General features: G+C 41.0%; 1 protein-coding gene across 3 annotated transcripts in view; it reads left to right on the plus strand.

Moving 5' to 3' along the window:
• Positions 1 to 17500, plus strand: part of RHOG (ras homolog family member G) — a 441865-nt gene that overhangs the window by 363413 nt on the left and 60952 nt on the right. For 2 of the 3 annotated variants that reach the window (XM_044073044.1, XM_044073046.1), the window contains exon 3: positions 6931 to 7009. The exons of the other annotated variant lie outside the window; for it this stretch is intronic. The gene's annotated coding sequence lies outside the window, so the exon portion shown is untranslated. The remainder of the gene's footprint in view (positions 1 to 6930; positions 7010 to 17500) is intronic. 3 annotated transcript variants of the gene reach the window in all.

Genomic DNA, 17500 nt, shown 5'->3' on the forward strand with positions numbered 1-17500 from the left:
ACAGAGTTGACTTTAATGTTGTCCTGGAGAAATGGACTTTCTGCACATCTTGCATGCAAGGTTTCAGTGTCATACTTAATGATCGGCTGTCACTGATGTACCAAGTAACAGATGTCATTAAATCATTTTTATATTATAAGTATCACCCAAGTTAGGTGTCACATACCATCAGAGAACCTTGTATTAAGGTAGTATATGCTTTTGTTTCATTGTGTTAGGGTTATTACTTCAGTGTTTACCATGGGCATGGGTACCTGTGATTTTGGTCACTTAAAAGCAGCACAGAGTAGCCGTCACCTCACAGCAAGAGGTTCTCCCATTCGATTCTCAGCTGGAGCGCCTTCTGTGTGGAGTCTGCATGTCCTCCCCATGGTCGAGTGGCTTTTGAAAGACATGTGTGAATGGGCGTGCCTTCGTTGAAGGTTGGGCGTCGGACTGGCACCTCGGCACCATAAAAATCTACTGCCAATCATTAGCGGACCGGAGTTCCGCTGTGGCGACCCCTAACCGGGAAAAGCCAAAAGAAGAACAACCAGTAGCACAGAAAGCTGTAGGACTGTTTAGGTACAAAGTGGCATTGAGCTATTTAGTACTAATGAACCTATGTGACAGGGAATTGGGTCCCTGTCACTTAACGGAGTTGTTGGTGCCCTCTTCATCTTGATCTTGCGTCACTAACAGGGGACTGCTAATGATTCTTAGACTACAGTAACGATATTCAGGCCACATTTCTGTTTAGTACTGAGGGCTACACCTGTGGAACTCACTAGTTTTATAATTGTGATTTAGGCCCAGAGTGGGAGCATTGTAAGAGATTCATAAAGACCATGTGCACCATACAACCTATCATAATTCCTTGTAATCCATTTTTTCACTATATTTTATTGACTGTTTTCAGATGCTTAGCTTGCTGTTTTAAGGACGTTTGCAAACTCTATACCAAATGTTGGTTTAAGCTTACAAAATAATGTTTGTGATTAAATTTTAAAATCTGTATCTGATGTTGTCCCTCTCATTCTGCTTCACTGATGAGTTACAGATCCGATCCTCGTATCTGACTCGACTGCCTTTTACACACTTTATCTTCCAGGCTCCAGCTCCTCCCTTACCCACAATCCTCTACTCCTAGCTCTAACTCCCCAGATCTTGTTTACTGCTAGCACATGCAGACGCGTTCTCCAGTTCTCTGAGCAGGTAAGTGTTTTTCTGGTTATTAGGGTATGCTTAACTTTATAATTTTATAATTGTATAATTCACCTATCCGTCCTCTGTTTCCTTTTAAGTGTGCAATGGTGTTAGGTTAGTTTCTTCTTCTTCCTCCACTTTTCCTATCCCTTTGGGCCTTGGTCCTTCTTTCTGTTTAAAAAAAATGTCTAATAGTTCTCTTAGTATGGTTTATTGGTATTTGGCTGTTCTTCTCAGGAATGGATAAACCTACTGGATTTGAGAGGTGCACTGAGTGCGATAGGAAAATCCTGCACTCAGATGCACATGATGAATGTGTTTATTGTTTGGGAGAGGCACATTTGGATTCCCCATGCAAGATTTGTGAGGGTTCCAGGAGAGGAAAAATAAGTTAATTTTGAAGGGACATCTGCCACTCCTCTATCTTTTCTAGGGGCTCAACCCCCTCTCTAAAGACTCACAGGGCTCTGAAGCAAAAAAGCGCCACCATAAGGACTCTAGGGTGTCCTCAGAGCCTCCTGCCAAAATTACCAAAGAGTCGGATCTGAGAATGTCAGTGCCAAGATCTTTGTCGACTTCCTCGGATCCGACAGACTTAATGGCTCAGAGTGAGCCTACTTCTGGACCAACTACTTCTTTGAATCCTACCAGTTCAGACCTAAACATTCACCTCTGTAAATCCCTGGATCTGGGGTCCAGCATTTGGGTGCCTGGGAGGTCCGTTAGATCTGTGTCTTCCACGGTGTCGACCAAGATACTGCAAAGCCTTAGACACTCAAGATCTTCGGTGGCTTCTTCCAGATCCTCTAGGAGCCTGTACGATGACATGCACAAGATGGTTAGGTCCATTATCAAGGCTCAGATCCAGATGGGTATACTTCCAGCTCCATCTTCTCGTGGATCAGAGAGAGACCCTGCCACTTCTTTTTCTCCTTCTCTGATCCAAGTAACGGTTTTGGAGCCTTAGGACAGCAGTCTCCCGAGGGAGTCGGGGTCAGGTCAGAGGACTTTTGCTTCCTCAATGCTGACCATGACCATAGCTACCTCTGCTCTGTTATGGCCAGATCCGGGGGGTGAGATTCTTCTCCAGTTTTATTGGATTTTCCCTACCTCTTAGAGCTTCAGCCCTCGAAAGTGTGTGTCCGGTTCTATCTAGGAGTCTGGGTTCTAGGGTGCTCCTTCCTTCTTTCTCTGGGATTTTGGCTCCGAGAGAGAGGGTATCCCCGTGACATTTGGCATTCTGAGTTCTAGAAAAGGCATTATCTGCAGACAGAGCACTGGGCCCTTTGACTTCTGCACCTCCCCATGACCCTGCATCAGTTCTGGGCCTTGGTCCTTCCATTTCTGTCCAGGGTCAGCCTGCCTTTAAGGACCTCCAGACCGTTCCACCTGAGGTGGTCCCTTCCTCTTCTGAATTTTCACCTGAATATCCCACCAAAGAGGATGTGCAAGAGGAGGCAGTTGGACTGCCCTTTGGAGTCCCTCAGTGAAGATACAGACTGCGATGAGGGAGAGAGATCTCCAAAATCACCACAGGACGATATCTCCTTTGCAAACATTGTAGAAATTTTAAAGCAAAGAGGTGGCTGGTCATCCAAAAATCCTTCTTCAGAGAAGTCTATATTCCTGGAGGCCTTTGGGGCAGGCCCGTCTCCATCTTGGGTAGTTTCCCCCAGCGGACACTTTTATAACTCTTCTCACCTGTCAGGCCTGGAAGGAGCCTGACAACATATAGCCTGTAAAAACCACCCAGATAAAATCCTTTCTCCCCCCGGGGGTCAAACTTTCTGGAGCAAAGTTATTTCCATTGACGCTATGGTGGTGACAGCTGTTACAAAGAAAGAGCTCCCACAACAGAGCTTGACTGTCCACCTGCCAAACAGAAAATCCACAGCGCTGGACAGGTTCAGGAAGCGCACCTTTGCCTCAGCGACTTTTTCTCTTAGAGCGCTTAATTTCTTGGCACATTTTATTTGCCTACAGAGAAACCTTGTTAAGGAACTCTGAGTCCTTGGTGGAGTGGTTACCTAAGGAGAAGCTGAACAAGGTTTCTCTGAAGCTGACCACTCATACTTCCCTCACAGATTCTTCCATGAGGCTCATTTCCCATTCAGTGGAAGGACCCTCAAGGGCAGCTAACACTGGCATTGCAATACTCAGACATGCATGGATGAGGCTTTGTGATTTTGTGGAGCCATTTAGGGCATCTTTTGTCAACACCCCCTTTGATGGTTCATCCATATTTGGACCATCAGTTAAGGATACCTTGTCTGCAGTGGGGATGACGTTTTCCACCCCTCAACGACCCTATTCAAGTAATCAAAGAGGCTAAGAAAACTTGGTTCCAAAAATCACAAGGTTCCTTTCCTGATCAAAGCAGAGAGTACACCTCCAGAGGCAGAGAAGGAGGCTTTAATGGGAAACACTGCCCTAGAGGCAGGGGGGCCTGCCAAACCAGGGCTTTAGGGAACCCTTTTCTGACGAGCCATTTCAATGCTGCCCAACTGTCCGTCTCTGGAGGCAGTCAGGGGCTGTTTTTACTTGCACCCAGGCACCTGGGCCAAAATTACAATAAATGTTTGGGTGCAAAGCATAATATCCAGAGGCTACTACATTCCCTTTTCTCTCCCCCCTCCAAAGTTCAAAAGAAGCTTTCCCACATTTCACCCAGCCAGAGGGAGTTGGCAGTTCTAGAGATCAAAAGATAACTGCAAAAGAGAGTCATCCAAGAGGTCCCAGATGAACAGAGAGAATCCAGAAGTTACTCTCATTTCTTTTTGGTGCCAAAGAAAATAGCAGACCTGAGGCCTATCCTAGACCTAAGCAAATTCAATTTGTATGCAAAGAAAAAGAAGTTCCGGATGGTGCCAGTTCAGTCTATCCTTCCATTGCTAAGGAAAGAGATTGGATGTGCTCTGTGGACTTGAAGGACTCGTATTATCCCATAGAAACATAGACACATGCTGCAGAAGTCACCTGCGGTTCCGCAAGGGAGCCAGTCACTTCCAATTCAGAGCCCTGCCATTTGGTCTCACTACAGTCCCCCCAGGTGTTTACCAAATGCATGGCAGTGGTTGCAGCTCATCTCCAGCTATAAGGGTTTCAGGTATTTCCGTATCTAGACGATTGGCTCCTAACTGCCCCCGCCCAGCATCAACTTTCTCAGGCCAGTGACTATCTCTACCAGATATCCCACATCCTAGGCATCACCATAAATCCAGACAAGTCACAACCATCTCCTCCTACCAGATTGATTCTATGGGCCCTGGGGTCTATAGCAGCTGCTATAATCTTGGTTCCTCTAGCCAGATACTATATGCACATTCTACAATGAACACTGACTCTTCAGTAGTCACTTCTACATCAGTCCCTATCTGTTCCTATCAAGTTGACCAATATTTGCAGAAGACATTTAGAATGGTGGATTCGTTCTGATCTGTCAGTGGGCACACCCTTCCTCCTCCCTCCTCCAATAGCCACAATGACCACGCACGCTTTGCATCTAGGGTGGGGTGGGCATTTCAAGGGGAAGATGGTCTAAGGCACGTAGACTCCCCTAGAGACCAGATGGCATATAAATGTCTTGGAGATGAGAGCTGTCCTCCTATCATTGCAGGCCTTTCAGGACAATTGGGAATGGGCAATCTCTTCACACCGCCTTCTACTTGCAACACATGTACCGGGGAAATCCAAAGTATTGGCAGACAGGCTCAGCAGGTCCATTCTAATGCCTCACAAGTGGTCCATCAATCAATCAGTAGCAGACGAGATATTCAATTGTTGGGGTCACCCCTTCTGCGATCTCTTCGCATCACCTCACAACAAGTGCAGCAGTTATTTTGCTCTGATCCCCCCTTCAGGGAGTTCCCCAAGGGATGCTGTAGTCCATGATTGACCCCACAGAATCCTTTATGCTTATCTTCCTCTTCTACTGATCCCAAAATTTCTTCAGAAAGTCAAACGGTTGAAGAGTACTGTGATCCTCGTTGCCCCCTTTTAGCCTCATCAGATTTGGTTCCTCTTCCTCTGGTCTCACCTGAGATATCCTCCATGGATATTAGAACCCAAACCGGACCTCCTCTGTTACCCCACACTAGGACACCACCTGGATCTCCCCACCCTCAAATTAACCAGTTGGTTTCTCTGGTTCCCTTGATTGCTAGAGGGTCCAGGTTTTCTTTGCTTGTCAAAGCTATCATTCTAGCATCCCAGAAAGCATCCACCAAGAAAGTATATAAAAGCAAGTCAAAAAGATTTTCTATTTGGGGCGCTAATCATTACATTGACCATTTTTCAGCACCTGTCTCTTTTCTTGAGTCCTTATTTAAAGAAGGATCCAGTTTTGTGACTGTTGAGCTCCAGTTAACAGCCATTTCCAGTTTTCATTCAGGATTATCATCGGGGATCTGTAGCCTCAACCAGGTTATGTAAAGCATTTTTGAAAGGTGTCCTTCTCAGACCTCCTGTCAAAGACCCTACTCTTCTGTGGGATCCGATTGTTGTCCTGCAAGGGTTGACCCAAAAACCCTTTGAACCGGCTAATGATTGTGACTTGAAATTTTTGTCCTGGAAGTCTGCTGTTCTTGTGGCCATTACCTCAGCAAAAAGAGTTTCTGAATTTCTGTCACTTTTGTCTAAATCCCCATATATTATTTTTCACAAGGATAGAGTTTCCCTGTGTGCTAATCCATCCTTCATGCCAAGTGGCCACAGAATCTAACATAAATCAGTGCATTCAGTTACCAGTATTCTTTCCTAACTATTCTAACAACGGGGAATATATTTTACCTTCCTTAGATGTTCACAGACAGTTACATTTCTACCTACTTAAAACAAAACCGTTCTGAAAATCTGAGCAATTATTTGTCTCTTTCTCCGCTAACTGTAAGGTTTGAGCAGTTTCTAAAGTGACAATATCAAAGTGGATAACCAGTTGCATAACATTTATTTACAAGAAAAATGGTTTGAAATTGCCTAGTCTTCCAAAAGCCCATTCAGCAAGATCCGTAGCTGCATCAGCTGCTTTTTCATCTAGAGTATCAATTGATGATGACTGTGCTGCAGCAACCTGGTCTAAGTCTCATGCTTTTGTGACCCATTATATGTTGGACATAGTCTCCAGGAGCAGGACATCTTTTGGCTCGTCGGTCCTCTGGCATATCCTTCCTTGAGGCCACCCAAAAAATCATGTAGCTGTGGACTCTGACCCATCAGTGAGGAAGAATGAGAGGGACAACATCAGATTTATTAGTTATATATTTACTATAACTTGGTATCTGTGTTGTCCTCTCATTCTGCTTCACCTTCCCACCCAGCCATCCCCTTCCAAAAAGTATGCTTTTTAGAGGATCTGAAAAAGTCTTTGTCGGAATCCAGGTTGAGCCCTTGGTTCTTTTCTTGTGCCTGTTTTCTGTTAGAGACAGCAAACTTGACCTGAGGAGACAGAGCAAAGGGCGGAAGATTATCGGTAAGGGAGGAGCTCGAGCCTGGAAGCTAAAGTCTGTAAAAGGCGGCCAAGTTGGATCAGAGGATTGGATCTGTAACCCATCAGTGAAGCAGAATAAGAGAAGGACAACCCAGACACCGATTATGGTAAGTACATAACTAATAATTTTTGATCAAGAATTAATTTTTTTGTAGCCAAACAGTGTCATCTGATCTCAACATTAATGTTGGACAACTGTTTTTATTATTTTATTTCTTTCTTTCTTTTTCTCTTACTGTGATTAATCTTTTACTGAGAAGTATCAACAGTACCTGGAAGACGAGCAGTTTCTGAAAAAACTACTTTGTTAAAGCTGGGACTTCCTTAAAATCCTGCAAGGTAAAGACCTTCCCTGTTATCAAATGTTTCATGTTTTTAAAATGTTCTGACTTGGCTTTTGCCCTTTGTCAGTAAGGCTAGCTAGTAAGGATTTTTTAAGTTGCAGAACTGCAGTTTACAATTAGATTAATCATTATAGTATTTTCCAAATATTGTCATTTGTAAAAATATGTTAATTTATTTACACTATAAGAAAAGTACATATTGTGTACTGCACATGTATTATTTCAGACTTTGACAAACGTAATGAGCAGTTTAGGACTTAACTGCTCTTCATTTGACTAGACTGTTTAACATCCAGCTTCTCTTCTGTACTTATAATAGAGTTCTCTTTGCATCTGTCTTGTAGAAACAGCAGCAGCATGGAACCCAGGTACAGTTTTAGTACTAGCAAGCCTCATCTCTGTTTCAGCATACAGAAAAACTCTTTACTAGTTTACGGATTTAACAGCAGCTAAGTTTCCATGGTCACTTGGGTATAGGAGTTCTCCACTGATGTCACTTGGGTATAGGAGTTCTCCACTGGTGACAACAGTACCAAGGTCAGACAAGGGTATGTAGTAGTTATTGCTTGCTGGTGCATGTTTAAGGCAGCGTTAGAATATTCTACAAGGAATTTGGGGGAGGGGCAGTTGTAGCAGCTTGGCTGCGTTTAGGTGCCAATGGTCTGAGGTGTGAGGATCCAGTCAAAGTGACCATCTCATGTAGAGGAGTGATTTATTTTGATAGACTATTCTACAGTTAGTGGGATATAATGTGTATATATGTTGGGTGTTAGTCACCGTAAGCCAGTAACTGATGGATATGAATAAAATAAAAATGGACATAAATTATATGTGGAGGAAGATTTTTTTTTAATTATTTACAGGTAAAAGTATTGCAATAGGCCATGAAGTAGTTCACATTGTTTAGCAAGACTCAAGTTGGTGGGATGTTAATTTCTTGAAGGGTTCGTCTTAGTCCAGAAGTTCAAATAACAGTAAAATCTATATTGGTCCAATAAAATGTGTCCCACATCGCCTCTGTGTTCCAGCGTTATCAATCATAGTGTGAAGTTGTGTCATGCTGGCATTTCTGATTGGGTACCATATTGTTTTGGTTGGTAGTTTGCTGTTTCTAGATAATTCTAAAGAAGAAAAAGAGTATTGGTTATGGGGGCATTATTGCCCAGCAAAGGGATATTACTAATATCAAGGAATTATGGGTGTTGAAGAACACACTGTATTGCTAAAGTAGAATAACAGCATTAATGGTGCTGATCAAACTAATGCTGGCTTATTAGAATAATATATATTTTCCCTTTATATGTTTGCCCCCATGCCTGCAGACTATCAAGCTAAGTTCATTTGCCCCCCCACTCCCAAGTCACCCTCATGATTATAGAGGTGTGTCTGTGGGTGTGTTATACTGTTTGACTTTCACAGTAAACCACCATTTCTGTTTATTTAAAACATATTTCATTATGAGTGGCATTATGTTTTAGGAGACTTTTTGAGCTGGCCATCTTGAATCTATCTGCATTATTATATATTTGGCAGTTTATCTAACTGACTTTGTTTTTAATAACTTACTTCAAAGCTACAATATCAGAAGGCCTGTAAGCAGCTATACTTAACATGTTAACAGTTTGTGTCTCTGCACTTGCAGTACCTTATCTCTGATGCAGCTGGAAAGATAAGCAAGCCTCATGGTTCTATCGCTTGAGCTCCTTTTGCAACTTTTGTAGTGACCCTGCCATACATTTGAAAGCTTTATTCTTGAAGCCCCTCCTTTTCTTCTGCAGTAATCATATTCCCTGTTTTGCCTAAAGATCAAGTGCAAAGCTTTTTTTATTATTATCATTTCTTTTTGTTATAATTATGCCCTCATCTTGTAAATTGGCTTATTCTAAAATGTGTAGTTTTTCACTTTAGTTACTTAAGTGGATCTATATTTATTAAATTCAATAACTGATGTTTCTGTGCATGCTGAGCAACTCTCCAATTATTTCCTGATTCCATGTCATCCAGCTCCGCCTTCTGATGGTGCATTAAAGAGGACAAACGGTTCTGTGTTGGGTTGGCATGTTTTCTCAAGTTTATAGCATATTTTATTACAATAGCCAGAATGCAGCACAGTCAATTACTCATCAGACAATAAATCAGTAAATAAGCACAGCCATATTCATCTGAAAGGCAACAAAAGTAAGGGGGAACAGAATTCCTAGTGATGCATATAGTACTTGGTGCAAAATGTAATAAAACAGATGTAAAACTAATAAACCATTGTTTACCAGTGGATTTTAGGGAGTAAACAATCAATCGGAGAATCACTCCATGACAGATCTACTATACAATGTGTTTGTGTGTTACACCACAACAAATTAGTGTTGAAAAGAAAACATTTGAAATAATTTGCTCATCTGTGAAAATGAACATTCAGTAGTAGAGAACTGTGTACTACAGTATGATTGATTGTATGGTGTGTCTAACGTTTTTTACACTTAATTCCACAAAGGAACACTTAATTTTGCCTTCTGTCCATATCTCTTAGCTGTTCATGATTTTGCCTTATAGGTTTGCCCTATCCCTCAACAAAGGTTTTGAATTTCTGGTAAATCATTTTGTTAACTTTTTTAAGTGAATTGGAGACCTATAAAAACTGTCTCTGATTTGTTACTTTATCATCCCACTATTTTTTGATTTGTCCACAATTCTTAATCAAAGTTGAGAGGTATGCTGCTGTTTGTTCAACAGTTCTAAGTGTTTTACCATCTTTAACACTCCACTTTCCTATGCTTTCTCTTTCTTTTCATGTTTTCCTGTAACTGGTGTTCTTGCAAATCCAGAATGCATGTGATTCACACTGTCACAAAATGAGATACTGCCAGCCCAGCTGTATGGAAGTTTGTAAATAATTGTATGTCATTTGTGAATATCAACATGATTCATATAAGATACATGTGTTACAGATGTGTTAAAACTGTATGTCAGGTGTATATCAAACTGTTAGTACAGAAGTGTGTGTTGAAAAGGTATTTTACAAAGTACAGAGCTTAAAGATGTAACCACAGTGTACCCTACTGGAAAAGAACAGAAATATACATACACTATTGTAACTGTTTATATTTTAACAATGGAAACTGGGACACAGGAAGTTAACTTCAGAAAAAATAGCTGAAATTAAATTAATTTATGGCCACACAATAAAAATATGTTGTCTTTCAGTTTCATTGCAGCAAGAGACATATCTGTACTAGAAAAGTTTTCTGTATTGTCTTTAAATGTGGAGGAATGTAAACTATTTTACGACTTTCAGAGTCTGCACAGATTTGAGGGGAAAGCCTTTGTGTATGTATTTTCACAGGTAGATGCTAAATACTGCTAGCTGTCAGCAGCGGGGGGTTTACCTGAAAATAGAGTCAGATGACAAGAAATGAGGTCATTCTGCAAACTATCCCAGCAGCAATATTTGAGATATTAATTTGGGAAGTCTCTGAAAGAGATAGCAATTTGTATTTTGTCTTTGACCTGACAACATCAACTAGAGGATCCATTCACCACATCTGTCTTGCTGCTCTAATTAAGTAAGTGTACTAGGGAACGGTATAATTCTCTTAGATTCAGTCAGGAATATAGCAAAGCTTAGCTTAGATATTTTTCTTTGTTTATTTGAGACTGTCCTGCAATGTTGTTTTAAATATTTACTGTGATTTTGAGCTCTGAGGTTACTGTATATATTTAGTATTGTCTTCATCTTTTATTATTTATTATTAAATATATTTAAACCTTTCATTGTGGCTGATCTTTGTGAGACATGCTTAAGTTTTAGGAGTACTTGCATTTTTATTTGGTGACACTGTGGGCCACTCCTAATGGCCTTGCTGTTGGTCAAACTACCATTTGTGTTGATAATAATATTACACAGACTGGACACCCTTTGTTAAGAGCCTTAAAGTAGCTGATAAGGATGTGGCTGGTGGCAAGAGATAACTATAACTACCTTATAGTCTGGGCAAAAGGGAGCATAGCTAGTAAACCTGTGCCAGCCTTTCCCAGGTGTGTGTGTGTGTGTGTGTGTGTGTGTGTGTGTGTGTGTGTGTAAATCAAACCTCAGTGTGTGTGTATCAGCTACTTGGGCAGGGACAAGAAGCACTGGTTGGACAGAGAGGGTGCTGGGGGTCATGACTTGACCACTCAGCTGAGATTTCATCTCTATAGCTGTGCGAGTGGGCAGTCTTACTGGGGATCTAGAGAAAGATGGAGAAACCAGTCTTGGACTAACTGTGTTCTCTGTGTGCTCTTAAGGGAAGTTGCAATTGATGAGAGCTGCATCTGGAAACACTGTGTGTACTTATAGTCCTCCCAGAGTACGTCCCCCATTGGTGGTAGTGGTGAGGATTGAGGCTCCTTGATTACTGTTTCCAGTGGTGGGGTGTCACTCACACATCAGTAGTTTTCTCCATAAAAATGATCAGTCAGTCTATTAGTAGGTAGTGATTTATTAGTTTTACATACATTTTATTATATTTTTTGCTAAGCACTATGTACATTACTGAGCATATTATCCTTTTCCATCTTTCTTTTGTTACCTTCCACTTGAATATAACTATTTATTGAATTATTTTTTGACTGACTGGTTGACTTGTAATAAAATCTGCTGCAGACTGCAAAAAAAAAAAAAGATGTCAGCCCAACACAAACTGTTTGTCTCTTCTAATGTATCTTCAGAAGGCAGAGATGGATGACATCGAATCAGAAAGTAATTGGACAAGTGCTCCAAACAGGAAGATCATTTTATTAAATTTATTAAATATAGGTCCACTGAAGTAACTAAAGTAAAAGTAGAATAAGAAAGCCCACATAAGAAGATGAGAGCATAATTGTAAGAAAAAAAATGCTAAAAAAACTTTGCACTTGATCTTTAAAGGAGCACTGAGCTTTAAAAGTATTTTTAACATTGGAAATACTTATCCTATAGCCTTTGAATTATTTAAAATCAGTTTTCATTAAAACCACTTCTAAATTTCATTTTAATACAGCTCTGTGGTGTCATTCAGATGCCTCCCAGTCTACAAGGAAGCAAGTGCAGAGAGTTCCTCTTTTTGCCCTATGTAGTAGGCAATCATTGGTGATGCAGTACAGGGCAAAGGTACAAATTTGCAAGTACTTCTGCTGAGAATTGAAAAACTTGTGTGCGTCTCTACCTGTGTGTGTGTGTGTGTGTGTATATTTTATATATATATATATAGATATATATATATATATATATATATATATATATGCGTGTGTGTGTGTGTGTGTGTGTGTGTATGTATATGTATGTATGTATATATATATATATATATATATATATATTGCATTGTACTTTTTTCTTCTATCAGCCATACATTTTCCCACTGGAGGTATATTCACTGTATTTTTGTTTATTATTCTTATCTTTTCTACACTGCATGTCAAATTTTTGTTCTCTTTGTTTTTGTAATGTCCAGCATGTAATTTATTTGTTTCTGTAATGTTGGAGGTATATCCTCGGGTCTTCCCTGAAAACAGGCCATATTTTAAATGAATAAATATATATATCTATATATATATATAAATATACAGTGGATATAAAAAGTTTACACACCCCTGTTAAAATGCCAGGTTTTTGTGATATAAAAAAATTGAGACCACAATAAATCATTTCAAAACATTTCCCACCTGTAATGTGAACTATAACCTGTACAATTTAATTGAAAAGCAAAGACATCTGTTAGGAGAAAAAAATATAAAAAATAAAAAACTTTAAATACGCTGGTTGCATAAGTGTGCGCACCCTTAAACTAATACTTTGTTGTGTGTACACATGCTTAAACTAGTACTTTGTTGAAGCACCTTTTGATTTAATTACAGCGTTCAGTCTTCTTGGGTACACATCTGCCATCAATTGAAGAGACTCTGATTAACCCCAAATAAAGTTCAGCAGACCTAGTAGGATTTTCCTGACATTTACTGAGTTGCCTGTTGTTTGCAGAGAGCTTACAAAGCATCAAAGGGATCTCATTGTTGAAAGATAACAGTCAGGAGAAGGGTACAAAAACATTTCCACAGCATTGGATATACCATGGAATACAGTGAAGACAGTCATCAAAAAGTGGAGAAAATATGAGACAACGGTGACATTGCAAAGAACTGGATATCCCTCTAAAATTGATGAAAAGACAAAACGAAAACTAGTCAGGGAGACTGCCAAGAGACCTAGAGCAACACTGAAAGAGCTGCAGGAATTTCTGACGAGTACTGGTTGTGTACTACATGTGACAACAATCTCCCGTATTCTCCATATGTCTGGACTATGGGTAGGGTTGCAAGACGGAAGCCTTTTCTTACACAGAAATACATCCTGGCCCGGCTAAAATTTGCATAAAAATACATCAAGTCTCCCAAAAACATGGGGGAAAATGTGTCATGGTCTGATGAGACCAAGGTTGAACTTTTTGGCCACAATGCCAAAAGGTATGTTTGGCACAAAAACAATACTTCGCATCACCAGAAGGTCACCATCCCCACAGTGAATAATGGTGATGGCAGTATCATGCTTTGGGGTTGCTTTTCTTCAGCTGGAACTGGGGCTTAAGTCAAGGTGGAGGGAATTATGAACAGTTACAATACCAGTCACTTTTGGCTCAAAACCTTTAGGTGTCTGCCAGAAAGCTGAAGATGAAGAGGAATTTCACCCTTCAATACGACAATGACACCAAGCAGACATCCAAATCAAATCAACAAAAGAATGGCTTCACCAGACGAAAACTAAAGTTTTGGAATGGCCCAGCCAGAGCCCAGACCTAAATCCAATAGAAAATCTGTGGGCTGACCTGAAGAGGGCTGTGCACAAGAGATGCCCTCGCAATCTGACAGATTTGGAGCGCTTTTGCAAGGAAGAGTGAGCAAGTATTGCTAAGTCAAGATGTGCCATGCTGACAGACTCCTATCCAAGAAGACTGAATGCTGTAATTAAATCAAAAGGTGCTTCAACAAAGCATTTTCACACAGATCTAATCGGAGGGGCAATGAGCAAAACTGTGATCTGTGATACATAACATTAAGTATCCTGTTTTTTTTTTTTTTACTAGTTATTGCTTATTCTTGATATATATAGCGCTTTTGTCTGCTGTAAACTTTTTACTGTATTTTATAGCTATAAACTAATCTGCACAGTTATACTAAAATTGTCTGCCTCACAGGGCCTGATAAATAAGGTTATTACTGTCACACTGTTTGTAAATCTTTTCTAGCTAGTTTCACTGTGTGTAAGGTATTAACTGGAAATTTTCTCCATTTGTTAAACATCTGTTTGTTCTGATTTCCTGATAAGGAGTGTGTCCTATAACTGATTTAGTTTCCTACTGCCCTTCCCTATTGTTATCCTGTTCTTATACTTGGTGGCTTTGCAGTTGCCCCCCCTACTATAAATTTGATCTGGGCCACTCCTCCCAGTCTAGTGTCATTAGCTCATTCTGCCGAATACAGAGAGAACATTTGAGGAGGCCAACCTACTTAGTTTCTTAACCTTGATTTATCTTCGGCTCCTCCTTTCTCCCTTTCCACTTTACTTAAAAAAAAAAAAAAAAAACTTTGCCAGAATCTCCCGGTGTTCTGACTGAGTGTGCTTCTCAGCTGATAAGTATAACTGTTCAGAGTTGAATAAAACAATAATTGAATTCAGTTCAGAATACATTTTGAATAAATTGCATTTATTTAAACTGTATTTGCTTTAATACTGCTACACACTTGTGTGCTAACTTGCACTGCACTTGAATTGTTTTTAGTGCTGTTTTAGCTGCTTTTCTGTAAAAAGAAATTCTAAGCTTGTTTCCTGCCTTTCCTGTAACTAGTCTAGTCCAGATACAAATTTGCTGTATCCAGGACTGTTTGTAAGCTTATGAGCCCCCCAAGCCTTTCTGTGTTGGAAGGAAGCATTCTAGCTTATCAGTGGAAGTGGCAAGCACTAAGTAGCCTATCTACCACAAGAGGAGTGGTTTCTGGCCCAGAAATTGTAGTTTATTGGCCATTTAGGCAGTTTTTCCATCTCGATCAACTTTTTGGTTTAAAAGACCACATGTGCACTTTCCCCCCCTTTCCTGTAAGTAGTGTAGACCAGATACCGATTTGCTGTATCCAGGACTGTTTGTAAGCTTCTGAGCGGTGCCAAAGTCTGCTCTTCAATTTTTCCATTAGATCTGCTAGTTCTGTCCTCTCCTGCACTTTTACTGGCTTATTAGTCTAGCACTTTACCAGACTTCTTGTAGCAATTATTGTAGCACACTAGAGTGCTACCAGCACTAAACATTCTACAAGGAAACAGCTCCAGTACTTATAATTAATGCCCACCCCTCCAAGCATGTCTAAAGGTCAGTTCCCTGTGCTTTCTCCTATTAACCTGGTGAACTTGAGCATCCTGAGGCAATGTAGCAACTGCCTCATGTACACTGACAGCCCTCTCATCTTCCCTCCCAACACTCAGACTTGCAAGAGATGCACTTATATATCCAAATTGGAAGCTATGCACTCTCCAGCCAAGACCAGAATAGCTGGTTAAGAAAAGAAGGTCAACACTTGCACCACACCCACCAGCACTGCCTTCACATAAAAACAGAAATCACACACCCACCTTTGCAGCGGCTCTCAATAAAAATCTCCCCAAACAGCAGAGACCTCCAAGGCAGAAACGCACTCGACCACCACAACACAACACTAATCACGAGACATGTAACTCTCTTAAACAGTGTGCCACTCAACCAAAACCCCTAAGGCAGAACAACATGCCCAACACACTAGTTATAGGTGACTTGATATTGAGGCACACTGGAGAAAGTAACAGTCAGCTGCCTGTCAGGCACCAGGATCCACGACATAACGCATGCACTCAGGTCCCTCAACAACAGGTACAGATATGACTCTTGTCATTGTACATTTGGGTATGAATGACCTGAGACTTACCTCCCTGGACTACATGAAAAGAGCCATAGAGGAGCTCTCAGATTATGTAGCCCAGATGGGTATGACCCTAGCCCTGAGCAACATCCTAACTTCACCCAGAGTGATACCACAGTACAAGCAGAAAGTGATTGATTTCAACAATTGGCTTAGTTTCTGGTGTCATTCTAAGTGGATCCAGTATCTGTCTGCCTGGGATGATATGAATGACAGACCTCGATGCTTTGCCAGAAATGGCCTGCATCTGTCACCCCTGGGCTTCCGAATACTGGCCAATGCTCTTGCCTTTTTTAGGTGGTGTTCCAAAGACCAAATTACCATTGTAACTGCTACAAACAAATGCAATTTGAGGGTCATGCTACTCAATCATAAAAGTCTAAATGTCAAAATGGACTCGCTCGAAGCACTCCTTAAAATGGAGAACATCAACATTTGTGCCAAAACAGAGACCTGGTTCAAGGCAGCAGAAAGCACCCCTGCACTACCAGGCTATAACTCATTCCACACCTTTTGGCACCAGAACGTGGACTGAAGCTCCAAAGGTGGTGGTGTTTCCATATTCATAAAGGATGTGCACACCTCCAGACTGGTATCCCAACATAGTGCATCTGAGATACTTCAGGTGCAGCTAACATTGGGTAAGACAGCGATTCAGGTTGTATCCTTCTGTAGGTCCCCAACCATGTACCAATACTCACACTCCACGTTCCTCACCACCGTGGAGAATATTCGGGTCCAACCTAACAATCTCATACTGGGCGACTTCAACTACCCTTCCATTAACTGGGAAAGCTACCTATACACTTGCCCAACGTTTCCGGGAATTAATTCCAATGCCCAGAACCAGGTCGTTCTTACCTCCACTAGAGGTAGCAACATCCTTGACCTGGTCATTACTAACTTGGGCGACCGTTGCTCTACACCAGTAGTCAACTCCTCCCTGCTTAGATCTGACCACAAACTAATCACATTGGAAATCCACATACCTCCCACCCCAGACCCCCACCCCCGCAAAGATAACCACCATGAAAAACTTCTCCAAAGCTAACTCTGGGCGCCTAAAAACAGAGGTGACTAACTTCACGACACCCATGCAAATGGAAATTAGTTGCTTGACTGCCAGATCATACACCAATGCACTGAATGAACACATACTCAAATGCATGGATCTTGCCATACCCAATATAACCAAGACACTCTCCTCCAAAAAAAGGAAATCAATCTGGTGGGCCCTGCCATAAACAAACTCCACAACAGAAGGAGGAAACTGATGCGGAATAAAGTGAAGTCCTAAGACTTGAAAAACTCCCTTGTCAGCTTCAACAAAAAGTTGAGATCCCTCATCAAATCCTCTAAAGTTAACTATGAAAAAGAATTGCAGCAGATAGTAAAGACAACCACAAGGCCTTCTATAGTTACATTAAGAATCTCCACGGCAATACCCAGATTTGCTCTGAGCTACTGCACAATGGTACCACCTATACTGATCCAACAGATATTGCCAATATACTGGCTGACAGATTCAGTGTCAACT

Source organism: Protopterus annectens, chromosome 5.part1 (assembly GCF_019279795.1).
Source record: "Protopterus annectens isolate FY-2018-M chromosome 5.part1, PAN1.0, whole genome shotgun sequence".
Taxonomy (NCBI): Eukaryota; Metazoa; Chordata; order Ceratodontiformes; family Protopteridae; genus Protopterus; species Protopterus annectens.